A 14,775-nucleotide genomic window follows, 5' to 3' on the forward strand; every position below is an offset into this window, starting at 1 on the left:
ACTCCATTTCCCTGTTATATATTTCCATGATCCCCCTTCCTGTTAAAAGGATTCTCCAACTCTGTGTGATATTTCTCCTTGGTGGATCTACTTTTACAAGGATCAGACTAGAAGGATACCAGCAAAGCAAGTGTGGACAGCAGATAGAGGTGAACAATGTGAAAAGGTTCTTTGACATAGCCACAGATTTTCTACTACAGTTATGTTTTGATCACCATAACTCTGCTGCTCCCAAAATTTTAAGCTATCATTTGATGAAGCATTGTGGCACTCCAAAATCGTTTGTCACACAGAACAGTGAGTTAGCTTAAATATTCTGCAAGATTAGAATGTGCTCCTTTTAGTCCATGTTAAATTTTAACCTTGCCCATACTTTCTACACATTTGCAAAACATGTTTGCATGTGCATTCCCATAGCTTTAAAAATAATTATGTCCTGTGTGTGATAAAAAATTTCCAGGGACAGCACCAGTATTATTACTGGGAAAAAAAACTTGGGAAGGATTAAGAATAAATTAATTGGGTCTGATTAAAAACATTTGCTTGTATTTTTATAATCTCTGTGGACTCATAGGGAGTATGCTAGGCATGTCCGGTACTGCAAACACAGAGTGGTTTCACTGTATTATTTTTGCCACTTAGTGGTGACAGGTGACATTAAAATGATTTAGTAAAATTTAGAACTTGCAGAATCACAGTTAATGAGATCTCTGTTCATTATTCTTGGCACTAGCTCAGTTTACTATGTGATGTGCCTCGTATCATAAGACTATGATCTAATCATTGAAGTCACCGGGCATCAATTTCGGTTTGGCCTGATCACTTGTTTTTTCAAGAAGATGGATTCTGAATTAATAGATCTTTGCTTAATCTCTTTTCTACCCTAACCTCTACATGTAAAGCACAAGACCAATGCTATACCTAACCTAGAATTCTAGTGAGCATTCCCCTCTGCAATAGACCTTAGTCCTTTTTTTTTTTTGTACTTACAAATGAAATTATTAATTAATATTAATAATTACTAATTTTACAGATCCTGCAGTAAGCCTTTCAAAAGCTCTACTAGTCTTTTCCTTTCCCTCTTGAAGTCATACCACAACTTCAAAGGCAGAAGAAAACAGGATTTCATGCATTTGGAATATCTAATACCACAGCACTGGATCAGCACAGAAACTAGTGCATATATCTGAAATATATGAAGGGAGCCTCTTTCTATGAATATGCATTAGATCACTGATCTCCTAGCTATTAGTTTCTAATTCTATCAACTGTATTATATCTTATATTATATGCCTTCTATTTCTCTCCTTGAAGTTATCCATCCAGTAGGCTCCTGTGGTGAGAATTGAGCAAGGATAAAAACAGCCAACTGGGATTAACCACTATGCTTATTTCAAAAGATGTGGAGATGGTGCTGTACATTGCAAAACTTGTAGGTCCAGCTGTTTTACGAAAAACCAGACCCTCCCAAATATTTTTCACTCTGTAATATTTTCATAAACTGTTTAATTTATTACTGAAGGAAGGAATGTGATGTTTTACTAGCATTTACTTAAAGCAGTATGTTTTTTTTTTATGACAGCAGCTGGAATATAGTAAGTAACAGCCTTCTATCATGCTTTTCAACAACCCACTGCTGGCTTTGCACCAAGCCAAGAGTTTTGAAAGTACACTGTGTATATCATACTTATGTGTCTAGCTTTGGTTCTTCCATCCATGTTATGCTGCACAGGTTCAAGGGGAGGTGAGGTATGAGAGCGGACACTGAGACCAAAGGGAGGTGAGACAGATCCCATAGAACAGTGTCTGTGGTTGATTTATATCCAGCTTCTAAGAGGAGCAATGGACCTCTTGATTTTAGCCAAATGCAGAGATATTACTGAGCACATCAGGGGAGTGAAAGGAATTAGGATTGTGTGTTGTGGCACAGCATGGCATGGCAGGGCATGGTCAGTATAATGTAGAGTTTTGTCATCCTCTAGGGTTTAAACTTACCATAGTAAACCTTCTACAGATTAAACTCTGTCATATGTAACCAGAGCTGGCTGTTGAAGATAAATAAATATCATCAACACAGTTCAGTAAAAATCTGCTCAACTGAGCATAATGTAACAGTAGTTTTAATTTAAATCAGCTCAAATTAATCTTCAGTGACTACACTGAACAGATGAAATGTGTTTAATCAGGCTGCAAAAAGACACTGGAGGAATATTCTCCAGTACCTAAGGAAAAGGAGTAGAGAACAAAAGAATGTGATTTTCCCCCTTATTCTTGGGAGTTAGAAGGTGAGGAGCAGAGATTTTATTTTTATCACCACCGCCACCCTGAAAAGCAGGATTTTATAAAATGGGAGATCTGAAATGAGTTTACCAAAGAGTGAGAAATGAGCTCCACTGAATTTCTTTGTTTTGTTTATATATCCCATGACAGGAAGATGATTTGTGCACCTGGCAAATCACCACAGCAGCTGTCTACCTCTTGTGAGTGTGTGGCATGCAGATCTGTATCATATTGAGCTGCATGTGTCACTATGCTTGTGTTTTACCCTAGAGCTCTTCCAAGAAAACTGTTGCCATTCAGATAAAATAATCCAAACATCATATGCTTTTTCAATTTACTCTCCAAAGACAGAATATTTTTTGGATTTTCTCTTCTTGCTTTTTTCAGGATCCCAGGAAATCATAAGCTGTTCCCTGCAATGATGAAGATATATGCATTCAAATGACAGGAACTCAGAACAGAGCTCTTCCTGAGAATGAAAACATTCATATAATCTTGAGCAAATTGTATCACTGATGCAACAAAACACATCAAGACCTCATTAATATCTTGTGAACACCATAAAATCCACATCAAGTCTGTGCACACAGCAGGAGAGATGTCAGACAAGGGGCAGGGGGGTTTTGAGCCACAATTCTATGGTATCAATGTTGCCGTCCAGAGCTCAGGCAGTGAAACAGGGAAGCTTAGTGATGCAAAGTATATACCTACAATTTCCTTTAAGACAATGTTTTAAAACTCCCTGCCATACTTATCTTAATGTTTGGAAAAGCTTTTATTGACTCCTGATAAGAAGAGTATGGATTTTCTGAGCAAAACACAACAGAAAGAATTATTAATTTTTAAGCACTTTTACTACTGGGAGATAATCTAGGAAAGAACTTAAATGGATTACCCACATGCATGCTTGTTATCTTCAAGATAGCATTATCTGTGCTTCAGCTGCTGAGGGATGTCACAGTAAGTTAACACCATAAAATCTATGAAACCTTGAGACTAAGGCCTAAAGCTGTTTTAGTAGAGAAAAGAGCAGTATTAATGCAACATTAGATATGATTCTCACTTTAGGGAACTAGCAATGCCTTCTGTGCTTCTAACACAAATACCCTTAACTGTCCCTGCCCTACTGAAATATTGTAGAGTGCCAGCAGTTGTGATACAGTAGGATTTGCGTTGGAATTTCTAATGTGATATTCAGAGAAAAACATAGTAACAGTTAGTGTATTGTAAACCCTGCTTCAGATTTTGCTGTCTTTTTTCCTCATGTGCCATTACCTGCCCATTTCTTTAGGATATAAACAAAAGCAGGAACACTGTTTTCACTCTCTATTTGCATTGCAATTTACCACAGGGACATAGTGCTCCAGGCAAGTAAACATTTTAGTATTTCTTTTTTTTTTTTTCATTTTTCTTGTTGGTACTTATTAAAACAATTATTATAAAGTAGAAATGGCTGAATTTTGACTTGTCCCTATGCAGAAAAGTCTGGAAGACAAATCTCCTGTCTATTCCATTGAGAGAGCCTTTTATCAGCTAGAGAAATGTCAGCACTAGTTGTTAAATACTGAAAGGCTCTTCTAATGCTGGACTTCACATTTTGATTGGTGGCCTAGCAACTTTCTTAGTTTTTCCATTAAATTTTTATTAACACACTCTTACGGAATGAGTTGGCTGGGAAGTTCTTGCTACGTTCATGTGTGACTGCATTTGCTGTCTTCCTCTTCCCATTTAACAAAAATATAAGCATTTTAAGTTTCATATCTAATATAAACGTAAAAATATAAACAACAACTTTATGAGGAGTTGACCATTCATATGGGGAATAATACCATGTAATCAAGTGGGCTTGGTAATCTTAAGCACGAGCTGAAAACCAGAAACCACTATGCCTGAGTTTGCAAGGTGAGCAACCCTGGAGGCTGTTTTCCTGGCAAATCATAGGGATGGAATAGGGCTGTTACTGCGCTCCTCAGCACCTGGACAACATTGCTCTGACACAGTACTGCGGCATCACATGGGCACTTTGTCAGCGCTAAACAGGAGCAATGGGGAGCTGAGAGGGCAACTGAAGAGCTGCTACTCAGTAGAGAGAGGGAGTCATCTGCTTTGCTGTGGGCAAGTGAAGATGGAATCCAGGGCAAGCACAGCTACAGCAGGAAGGGAAGGTGTGGGTGAGGGAAAGAATTGCTCCTTCTCACTGGGCTTAAAATTCCAACTTGGTTTTAGCAACCACAGGGATTTACTGCCCTTTCAGTTGGTGGGATGAAACCCAGTTGGGTGTCCTCTGGTGACCCACTTTTGGGTCATGCCCCAATGCTTGTAAGCTGTTGGTCTGACAGATCCCAGCAATAGGAAGTTTATTCTGATGTGGTTCTTGTACTGGTTTAGGAGATGTTTGGGAGGGTGGTTTGATGTAGGTCACGGAGGACTGATGTGGTCTGTCTGTATTTTTCCATCTGTTTTTGTTCAGGGAGGGACCTAGTTTGAGTTCCTTTCACCACGTTGCAAGTTCCTCATTGCACAGATTTTTTCATGATCCCCCTGCATTTTAGGAATGCCTCAAAGCCAGACTTGACAAAGTGTAGGAAGTGTCTGATCCTGAAGAGCTGCTGGAAAAATATCACCCACTATTGCATGCCACCACCACCAGCATTGGCACACCAGAGGCTTGATTTCAGAAGGTGTTGTGTAACCGACTTTTCCTTGGGTTTTCGGAAATACTTAAGCACTTGACCCATTTCATCAGGTTTGAAATCTCTGTGACTGCTTTTTGGGAGCCACAGAATTGAGATTCAGAACATCAAAGCCAGGACCCTGTGCTATTATCTTGGAGTAGTCATAGTTGGACAATTGGACGTCAGGTGCTCAGAAGAAGCTGTCATTTTCATTTGGAAGTGGTAGGCACTTTCTGGAAGCAGACTGGCTTACTTAAGACGGCACAGGGGGAGCACTGAAAGCAGTCTGTGTAGGTCCTCCTAATACCTGCAAATGCATCTGTCTCATTCCAGCAACTGAGTATAGAGAATGAGATTCACAGTTCAATTTCCACAGATCCTTTTGAAATCTGATCTTAGTTAATTAAGGAAAAACCGAATTTTCTATTTCCTTCAGTATAAGTTTCATTGATGTCACAAAATAAACATATTTAAAGGATTTATTGTTATTTTTTCTCTTAGTTTTCTGTCTTCTATTTTTGTTTCTGAATGAGAAAAACACAGCCTATCCTAACTCCAAAAATTTCACAGAAAAATCTTTGTGCTGTGTAAAATACAATCAAAAAAAACCCATTTCTGACAATGCCATATTGACAAAAGGCCTACTGACAGGAAATCCATTTGTCAGATTCACTTTAGTGATAAAGTCTGCAAAATTCTGTGCCCCATAATAACAAACAGGAGACAAAAATAAAGCTACAAAGTAGAGATGTTAAGTCTTTCTTAACATCTTGGACAGCAGCTGCTGTCCTCAGAGAGAGTCTGTGAAATCGGGAGAGGAGGTAGATAGGGTAGAATGTGGTGGCAGAAGAAAAGGATGATGTAACTAACATAATGATGATATCCCATTTCCTTGGTGAATGACTCAAGAACTCATGACTTCTGCTTTCTACGATGAACAAAGCAGAATATACTGGCTTTTCCTAAGAAACACTGCCTACTGCTCCACAGACCATAAATGACCTATGGTCAACACTGGCTGAGGTAGATTTCCCATAGATTGCCTGGTAGCAGAGTAAAGAACTGGAGAGGAAAGACAAAATACCTAATGACAGATTGCTAACCAGATCAGAAATTGTCATTGTAATTCAACTCCTTTCTTGTAGCATGTAAGCGGCATTTTGGTAGCAAGTAGAAGCGATTGCACCAAGAGAAAATATTAGCAGATAGGCAGGGACTTTCTTTTTCAATGTGTGAACACTTTAAAATAATGCTGGAGTTTTACCACAGCTCAGTGTGTTTGGGGATAGAGGGCTGAGAATTTAATTTGAGTTCTTTGATCTGTACAGATAAAAAGCATCATATGCTGTGGTAGTCTAAACACATCTTGATGTAGATGGTATAAATTTAAGACTAATATTTAAGTCTACTCTGCATCACCATTTCTCTACTAGAAATGACTGTGTTCATACAATACAAACAAACAAATAAATAATCAAATCCCTAAATACTGAGATAATCCAAGAAAATCTTGGGCATTCTGGCATGACTGCATAGAAGGCTCTTGGCCTGCTTGTGGTGTAACCAGTCTTAAAGACCTCATGGACTTGGAACCAAAAGGAAAAGATTTAAGATGTGAACATTGAGGTTTTTCGGGTAACTGCTGTTGTAGAACACCAATGAACAATGGCTGCTTGCTGAGCCCGAATGAATTGTCTTAACTACACTTATGTGGATTTTGTTGTAGTACACCGGCACATGAGCAGTAAATAGAAGATGGTACTCAGCAGCCCGGCTGCAGAATCAGTAAAATGTGTGACAGGAAAGAGCAACTTGGCAACCAGACTCAAGCCATCTTCCAAGAGCAGAACTGAGACAAATTATGTTTCCAAATGATTGCTGCAGAAGGACTTTTTTTAAAAACAAAGAATTTGCATTACAAATGATTTTCTTCTGATCCCTCTTTATGCAAGATGATGTTTAAAATTGAACTGTAAGAACCAAAAAGAACATTCACAACAGCAAGCTGAGAGAAAAGTGTCATCAATTTTGTTAATCACTATTTGGAATGGTACTTGTCATGACACATGGTTTAATATCTACTATAGGTAGTAGCAGCAAGGTCAAAAATTCCACAAACTATTTTTGAGAGAGGTAGGGTACTAGATTTAACAGAACTTTTCCTTCCCAACTCAGATGTTTTCTGCACTAATCTGGGAAAAAAAAACCCATCAAGAGATGGATTACATACAAAGGTAGCATCTTTTATTCACCACAAACTGCCATAGGAAGGCAGTTTTTCTTGGAAAATACTTCTGTGTTCTTCATCTATGTTATACTTTTCTCTGTTTATCCTGATTGACTCCTCCTGGATAAGGGCAATCACTCTGGGGACTTTTGGTCAGATTCATACAAGTTCTGTCCCAGATCACATGAAGTGCAGCAGTAAGAAGCATGATGCAAAACTTTCCTGTTGTAGTTTACTAACCTCAGAGAAAGGCAAAATGTGTATCACAGCCATGGAAAACAAGGTCAAAATAAAATTGATTAGCTGGAAGAAATGGTCAAATGATACCTCTTTAACAACGGATGTTCATTTCTGGCCAGAGCAATAGGCCTCTGCATTTATAAAGCTGATCAAAATGAGATATTGCCATTAGTTACCCAGCAATCTTGGGAAGCAGCTGCTACTTCTTACAGAATCTGGCAGTAGAAGGGACATGCACAATCACCCTATATTTTGGATTTGGGAAGGAAGTGTGTAGAAACATATTTTAACATTGTGTGTTGAGAAAGTCTCATTTTAGTCATGATATAATCTTCATGTAGTTTATTGGCATCCCACCTGTGGAAGAGAAGCAAAAACATTGAAACTGCCCTTCCTTGAAAATTATGTCCATTTTTCATGGAGTTATCTTGAACCAAAGGAGGGAGAAATGCAAGTGTGAAGCCAGGTACAACACCTGCATATGGTGAACTATTGTATGACCACAAACTTACACTGTATCAAAGTCTGTGAGCCTCAAATCTTGAAAAACGTACATTTGAAGTCATTGCAACTTCCCTGTTAACACTATTTTTTTCAAAAGTGTTTTTGCCAAATTGTCTTCCTTCTTAAAACCACAGCTAGCCTTTTTTTTTTTTATTTCCCTATATATTATTTCATAAATCTTGGGTAAGCAGTATTGATAGAACATTGCAGAAAAGGTTAAAATGGAGAAGGAGCAAGTGGAGTATAGGACAAAATGGTGAAAGAAGTATTGTGAACCAAAGAAAGGAAAGTAAGTATTTTCTGAGAACTTCAGCAAAAATTCTTCCTAGCCACAGTGGGAGGTCTCAGAGAGGGCATGTTTGATGGAGGTTGCAGGAAAGCATATTTTCACTTCAAAAAGAGATGTTGAATCCTGTAGGTTGAAACAATATTGAGCTGCACATGCTAGCAGGCTGCCTAAATCTCAGAGCAGTGGAAAAGCCAAGAGAAATATCAGGGAGTCTGTTCCTTTTTAGGAAAAAGCCTTAGAAATTAATGAAGTACTATAAGAATGATGTAGGGATTTCCATAATTTATGGTTAAATCCTGGAATGATAGTTCAAATATCTGGTAGAGATGATATTATTTTCAGCTATATTCTGAAGTCTTTAAGCCCAGAAGCAGGGAGGATAAGGCAAACTCTCCATGGCAGAAATTCAACCCCTACGGGCATTTCCAATCTGCCACTGTGTGCTACAATTCCCTGTGTTTCCATCAATTTGATTAGGTTGCTAACAGAAAATATACAGTATCTTGAACAAGTTTCTGTCTCCTCCATCAGCACTTAATGGGTAAACCAAATTTAGGCTAATAGGAATACAATTAACAACATCTGAGGTACTATTCTAGCTAGGATTTGATTATGACTGATTATGTTGCACACGTCAACATCACTGCTAATCTTTGGCATGAGGAACTGATTAAAAGGGATTTTTTCCCTTTTTTACATCGATTATATTTTTCTTTACAAACTTCCTACAAACAATCTGTTAGCATCACAAAATGTGTTCTAATCATTGGAGGAGGTCAGGGTGAAGCAAATATTTTGAGTGAAATGATGCCAGAAGTTTTCCCAAGGATGATGACATCTGGACAATTATATGCAATCTTCTTTTCCAGTTTGTGTGTAATGTCAAAACACTCATCCATATGCTCTTTGCACTTTTCTGGAAACATCATCAAACTCACATTTGCTGTCACAATTCCAAAGATAATGAATTTATTTCAAAGGAAAAAAAAAAAACCAAGAAAAAACCAAAACAACAAAAAACCAGAAAAATTGGCAACTCCACTGCAATGGGTTTTTTTTTTTAACAAGGGGATTGTCAGATCAGATCCAGAGCTGTTACAAGGCAACCTTGTAAAAAAGCTACTGTTTTACAGCTCACAGGTGAAGCCTGTTTTGCAAGCCAACATACCACTCACTTTATTTAGATTTGCACAGGTAGTCGGAACCTCCTTGGCTTTTGGGGATAGGCTGCTGTACTACTTTTGCACAGGAAGAAGAGCATCAATGATCTGAACCTTCTGGGAAGAAAGGGAAAGAATGAAAACAGTGGCAACTTATTGCTGTAGGAACACAGTGGTGTCCCAAGGGCTCAGGCATAGCTCCAGATAGGTCCTATAATTTTTGGTGGATTCTTGACACTAAAAAAGAATTACTTGAAATGAAAAATACAGGTGGAATTTGTTGGCTTTGCCTCTATCTTTGAGGGGTTTTAGCACCTTTTTTAACCTTCTTCCCTCATCTTTGTCTAAGTCACCTGTTGTAGTCAGAATAAATTGTTGTCAAGTCTGTTGCAGACTTACTTGGGAGATTTCCTGCCACAACATGTGATAAGTGCAATGTTTCTTTTAGGCAAGTGGTTTTTTCACTGCATTAAATGATCCTCACTAAGTTACAGGCTTCATCTGATTATTAGTTTGAACATTGTAATACATATGCACATTCATTTTGAATTTCATTTTTTAGGGACAACTGCCATTTTTCAGTTTCTCCAGCTCCAGTATGCTAGAGTTGATTGAACATCTTTTCTTTGGAAAAAATGTTAATTTGATGCCACAGCTCAGTTGTTTTGCACAACTACCATTTTTTTGCCAATTTATACTTGCCAAGAAAACAAAAAACTTCCTGAAAAAGTTTCTTTAAAAAAAATAATTAAGAAGTTAAGCAAGTCTTAAAAGTACTCAAAGGCTTAGAGTATTCTTTTTCTTTTCAAAATGTTTGAAATACTGAATTTGACTTAACATGAAATTCATTTACACTTCTTATTTGTCAAATGTTTGACATTGATACTTTGTCATTTTGGTTTTACTGAAAATATTATTTTTGTTTCTATTTAATTCCAAAGGACTGAAAAATCAATTATGCATGACAGATTAGAAACAGTAATTCAGACAATCTGCTTAGTGCCTTCACTGCTAAAATAAACACAGCTAACTAGATATAGATGATAACAGCAACTCTTCTAAAGCTAAAAGATAATTAATCAAAAAGGATGGGTTTGTGATATCACCACTTGGTCAGAGTTTGGGAAATCTTATTCCCAGTTTTGCTAGTCACATCATCTCATATAAGTTATTTCATCCCACTTAAGTTCATCACCCTGGCAGAAACTGGCACCTTCAAAGTTGAGTCAACTTTCAGAGTCAGCTTCTCAGGCCAGATGCCTGCCTAGGATAAGATTCCAGGGAGTGGCTATTTCTCTGTACTGACTACAAAACAACTGAGATGAATCCCCCTTTTTTACTGACACAGGCAATTATTTTATATTTTAGAGGAGAGAGTCTTTGGACAAAGACCTCTGTTTATTCATCACCTTCCAAATCTGGCCAAGGTAGTCCAAAACTATAGCAGTCTTCAAAAAGCCAATGGTTTGGGTTAGTGCCAAAGGGTGTGACTGTCATCGCTGAATGGCCTGTCCAACTAAAGAATGAAAATACAAGTCTCTCAAAACATTTATCTAGTGAAAACAGAAAACCCTACTCTTAATATATTCCCTGCTGTTCCCCTCCTACAATCAAAATAATGCAGCTGCTTTGGCCAGAACCGTGCCTGCCTAGACTGTAGGACCCAACTTCTTTGTCCATGTTATTCAGGTGCTTTGGTTAAATCCTTGTATGGCCAAGGCAGTTAGCACAAATAATTGTAATTGGTATGAAGATCTGTACCTAAGGTATGGAAGATGACATAGGTCTTTGGGAAGTGCATGGACAATGACAATGAAAAAAAAATATTTGTGCATAGTTAACTACAGTGTCAATGATGGGGGTCCCAGCACTGATAAACACTGATATCTTGTGAGGTTCATTCCATGGGGACATTGTGCAGGGGACTAAAGACCTGTGGTCTTTCATGAGAAGGAGGCAAGCAACATCTCCTAGGATTGGAAGAGATCGCAGCATCATTTTTATGGATACAGCCTGCCTGTTTGCCACCTCATCTCCTCCGCTCATCACAGGGACAAGGGCCAAATACCAGCAAGAAGCAAGTCTGTACTGCTGGATTACAGCCACCAGGTCCACAGCATGCAAGAGTTAGTATCCTCTCCCGGAAGATGGAAAATGGGACTCTGTATCTCCTAACTTTAGTAAAGATGCTTACAAGATAATTATCCTGTCTAATCCAGTTTTCTAGGTGCTATTGAGTGGGGAATGATTGACACTTACAAGGACAATGCTCCATATCCTAAAACAGGTGTCACCAAGAAGTCTTTCATATGGGTTAAACATAGACTTGTCTCTCTCTACTGCTGACAGAGGAAACAAATTACCAGTTTAGACTAAATATGTTCCTTGAGGATATCTGAAGTTAGGTGAGATGCATCCTGATTCCAACAGTCTCAACCCACACACAGTCTCCACTTTATTCTCAACAGTTACAAAATGCAGTTTCAAGACATTCTTCTAAAATGTCCTCCCTCAAAAATGCTCTTGGTTTCAACATTTCAAACTGTTTCTGCCCAAGGCTCATTAGTCTGGGAAAAGCGATCCTAGTAGTTCTCATAGATCTGGGCAGAATTCCCACAGATCATTGTTTTTTCCAGTCATTATTTCATGAGCTGCTCTTGAGTCAGTCTGCCTTCTTATATCACACATAAGCTTACTCAGGGCCTCATGCCTACATTACAGGGCAGAAGAGCTACCATGAAAGTAGTAAAGCCATATGTGACATCCTTAAGCACTAAACAGATTAGTGATTTGTGGCATCAATATTGATTAAGAAAAGTCTGGGATTTGTGGAGAGGTTTGTAATTTGGTGTCTCCCTACCAAAGTCCTGAAATCCTAGTTAACCCATGGCAGTTATATGGTACCCCTGCTACTCACGCAATTGGACCTTCATTTTATTCAAAACAGAAGCTGTTTGAAGATTGTCTGCATAAATTGGCACAACATCAAATTGGTACACTGAATGTTGATGGAACTGAAGGAAAAAGCATTGTGAGATTTCCAGTACCCAAACTGCTCAAAACTAACATTGTTATCATTTTTGCCATTATCATTTTTCACATCCAAAACCACATCAGGCAAACTTTCTTGGCAGCTTCAGCAAAGAAGCTGAGAGTTGAATTGCCACAGAAACTGGACTCTGGACTCTTTTGTCATAGCTAAGGATGTTTCCACAAGAAAAGACTGGAGATATGTCCATGGTATGAGACAGCAGTGCCACTACAAGTGCTTTTACTATCCTGAGAATAACATGAAGGACTTAATTCCTGTTCCTGAGTACTACTTCACTTTAAGTTGTACATATACCCACAAATTTGTACCTACCTAGTCAACAGATTTATTGTTACTGTTTACAGAGGTGCAATGTAGGTCAGAAAAAAACCCCAAAATTTCCAGAGCTCAAGCATTTTGAAATGTGGAAGACATACATAAATATGCAACTAACACCAGCTGTAATAGTAATACTAATAATGATTAGTATTACTAATATTAGTATTAGATAATAAAAATAATATATCATATGTTGTATCTGCCTGTTGCCAGCAAGTATATACTATATACTATATAGTATATACTACATACTATAGAAACATCCAGTGACAGTTTCTGTACCATTTCTGAACTGACTGAAACAGAAGATCCCTGGAATATGATCAAGACATCCAAATCTGATGAAAATGTTTGCCTATTTCCAAACCAAGCGAGGCTTCTAAATGCATCCAAGCTTTTGGATGCTTAACCAAAACAACTTCATTTGCAGTATGCTCGTTTGTGATTGATACCATGTGAAATTTTCTTTGTGAAACTCAGAAGTATGAAAACTCATCTGGTTTTATTATAAAGTTTAAACTCAGCCCTTGTACATTGTAAAACTCATGTTCACATTATTCTTCTTTAGCTTTAACACCTAGGGGAAACAATATCTCCTGACATTATCATGCTAACTAGGGATGTTCAAAAAGAAAGTGATCCAGCAAAATCTATTTCAAAAGCTAAACAAAAAGGACTTAGTTTTTAAGCCTGAGGAATGGCAAGGTAAGTAGGAGGAGTTAAATACAAAAAAAAAAAAATTATACCAAATGCTGAATATTGCCATGCTGGTGCCTCTCTTCTTACAGAGAGCTTTAACCTATTTTCACTCACTGAGAGTTCCAACATCAGCAATGCTTGCAGTATTTTCATGGGTGGTCTTTTTCTCATTAACTGGAGGTCAGCAAGAACTCAGTGGTGGAGATTACAATTCAGATGAGCCCTCAGAATAAGGGAGAAATGATCAAGCAGTAGAGAAGACAGAATTAACAGAAGAGATCTAGTTCTCAAAAAAACAGGAATGTGATATTGTAAGGTTTCCTGGAATCTCACATTGTTGCTGGAGAATCCTGTGTGCCACTTCCCTATATCTTGGCACTTCAAGAACTCCCTGAAGGTCTAAGGGGTTCCCACAGACCACACAATCTGTCTTAAATTCCTTCTTCACTTAAGTCCTCTGTGTTTCCTTCTTCTCTGGTCCCCACCATGAAAGGCAGTAGACCTCTCACACTTTTACAGCCCTCAGTGTTCTCTGACTGTCAGTGGGTAAATATGTTTTGGGAAGACTTTCAGATGTGAGACAGGAAAACTGGGATGTGTAAACATGTTAACAGTTGCTGTTAACATGTTTACACAGCCCTGTTTTGCCCTGAGACAATATCTAAGGCATTGGAATCTGGTACCAGCACTAACTGCATGATGGAACTCCATGGTTTCCTTGCTTGCCTCTCTTGGCTTTCATCAGAATCATTTGGGTTCACCCCACTGACATTTAGATTATTCTCTGAGATTTTGGAATTGGTTCCACTTACTGAAATATGGAAGGGTTAAGAAATTGAGCTCGGGCTTAATTGCCTTCAACTAGTGATTATAGTCCTATAACAAAGATCTCACAAAGAGTGATTGATAAAGACCATGGCTCCCACAAAGGCTCTTAATACAATCCACTCCATAGTGAGCTTGCAGAATCTATCTTCTGCCTCTCATTTTAAAACTAAGAATTTGTGTTTGTACCCATCCTGGGTTTCTCAGGATATTGTCTCTGTGGCTGACAGCTCAGTGCTACCTCTTCAGTAGTGGTTCCAGCCTGGGTCCCATTCCAGTTAGGTAGCCTGAAGGATCCTCTGGGACTCTAAAAATATTTTGAAGGGACTCACTTTCTTCCCAAAAAAGCCTATGTGGCCCACCATTCTCTTCAGGTTCTACTTCTACCAGCATAAAATGGTTGTCCTGCACTTTGTACACAGGTTTCTCCTCTTCTTGAAAGTGTTTGGGCAAGATATTAATCAGAAAGCTGGGCCTCTGGAGCCAAGGGGTGCCTTGGAAGAAGT

This window comes from Molothrus ater, chromosome 3 (assembly GCF_012460135.2).
Source record: "Molothrus ater isolate BHLD 08-10-18 breed brown headed cowbird chromosome 3, BPBGC_Mater_1.1, whole genome shotgun sequence".
In the NCBI taxonomy this organism is placed as follows: Eukaryota; Metazoa; Chordata; class Aves; order Passeriformes; family Icteridae; genus Molothrus; species Molothrus ater.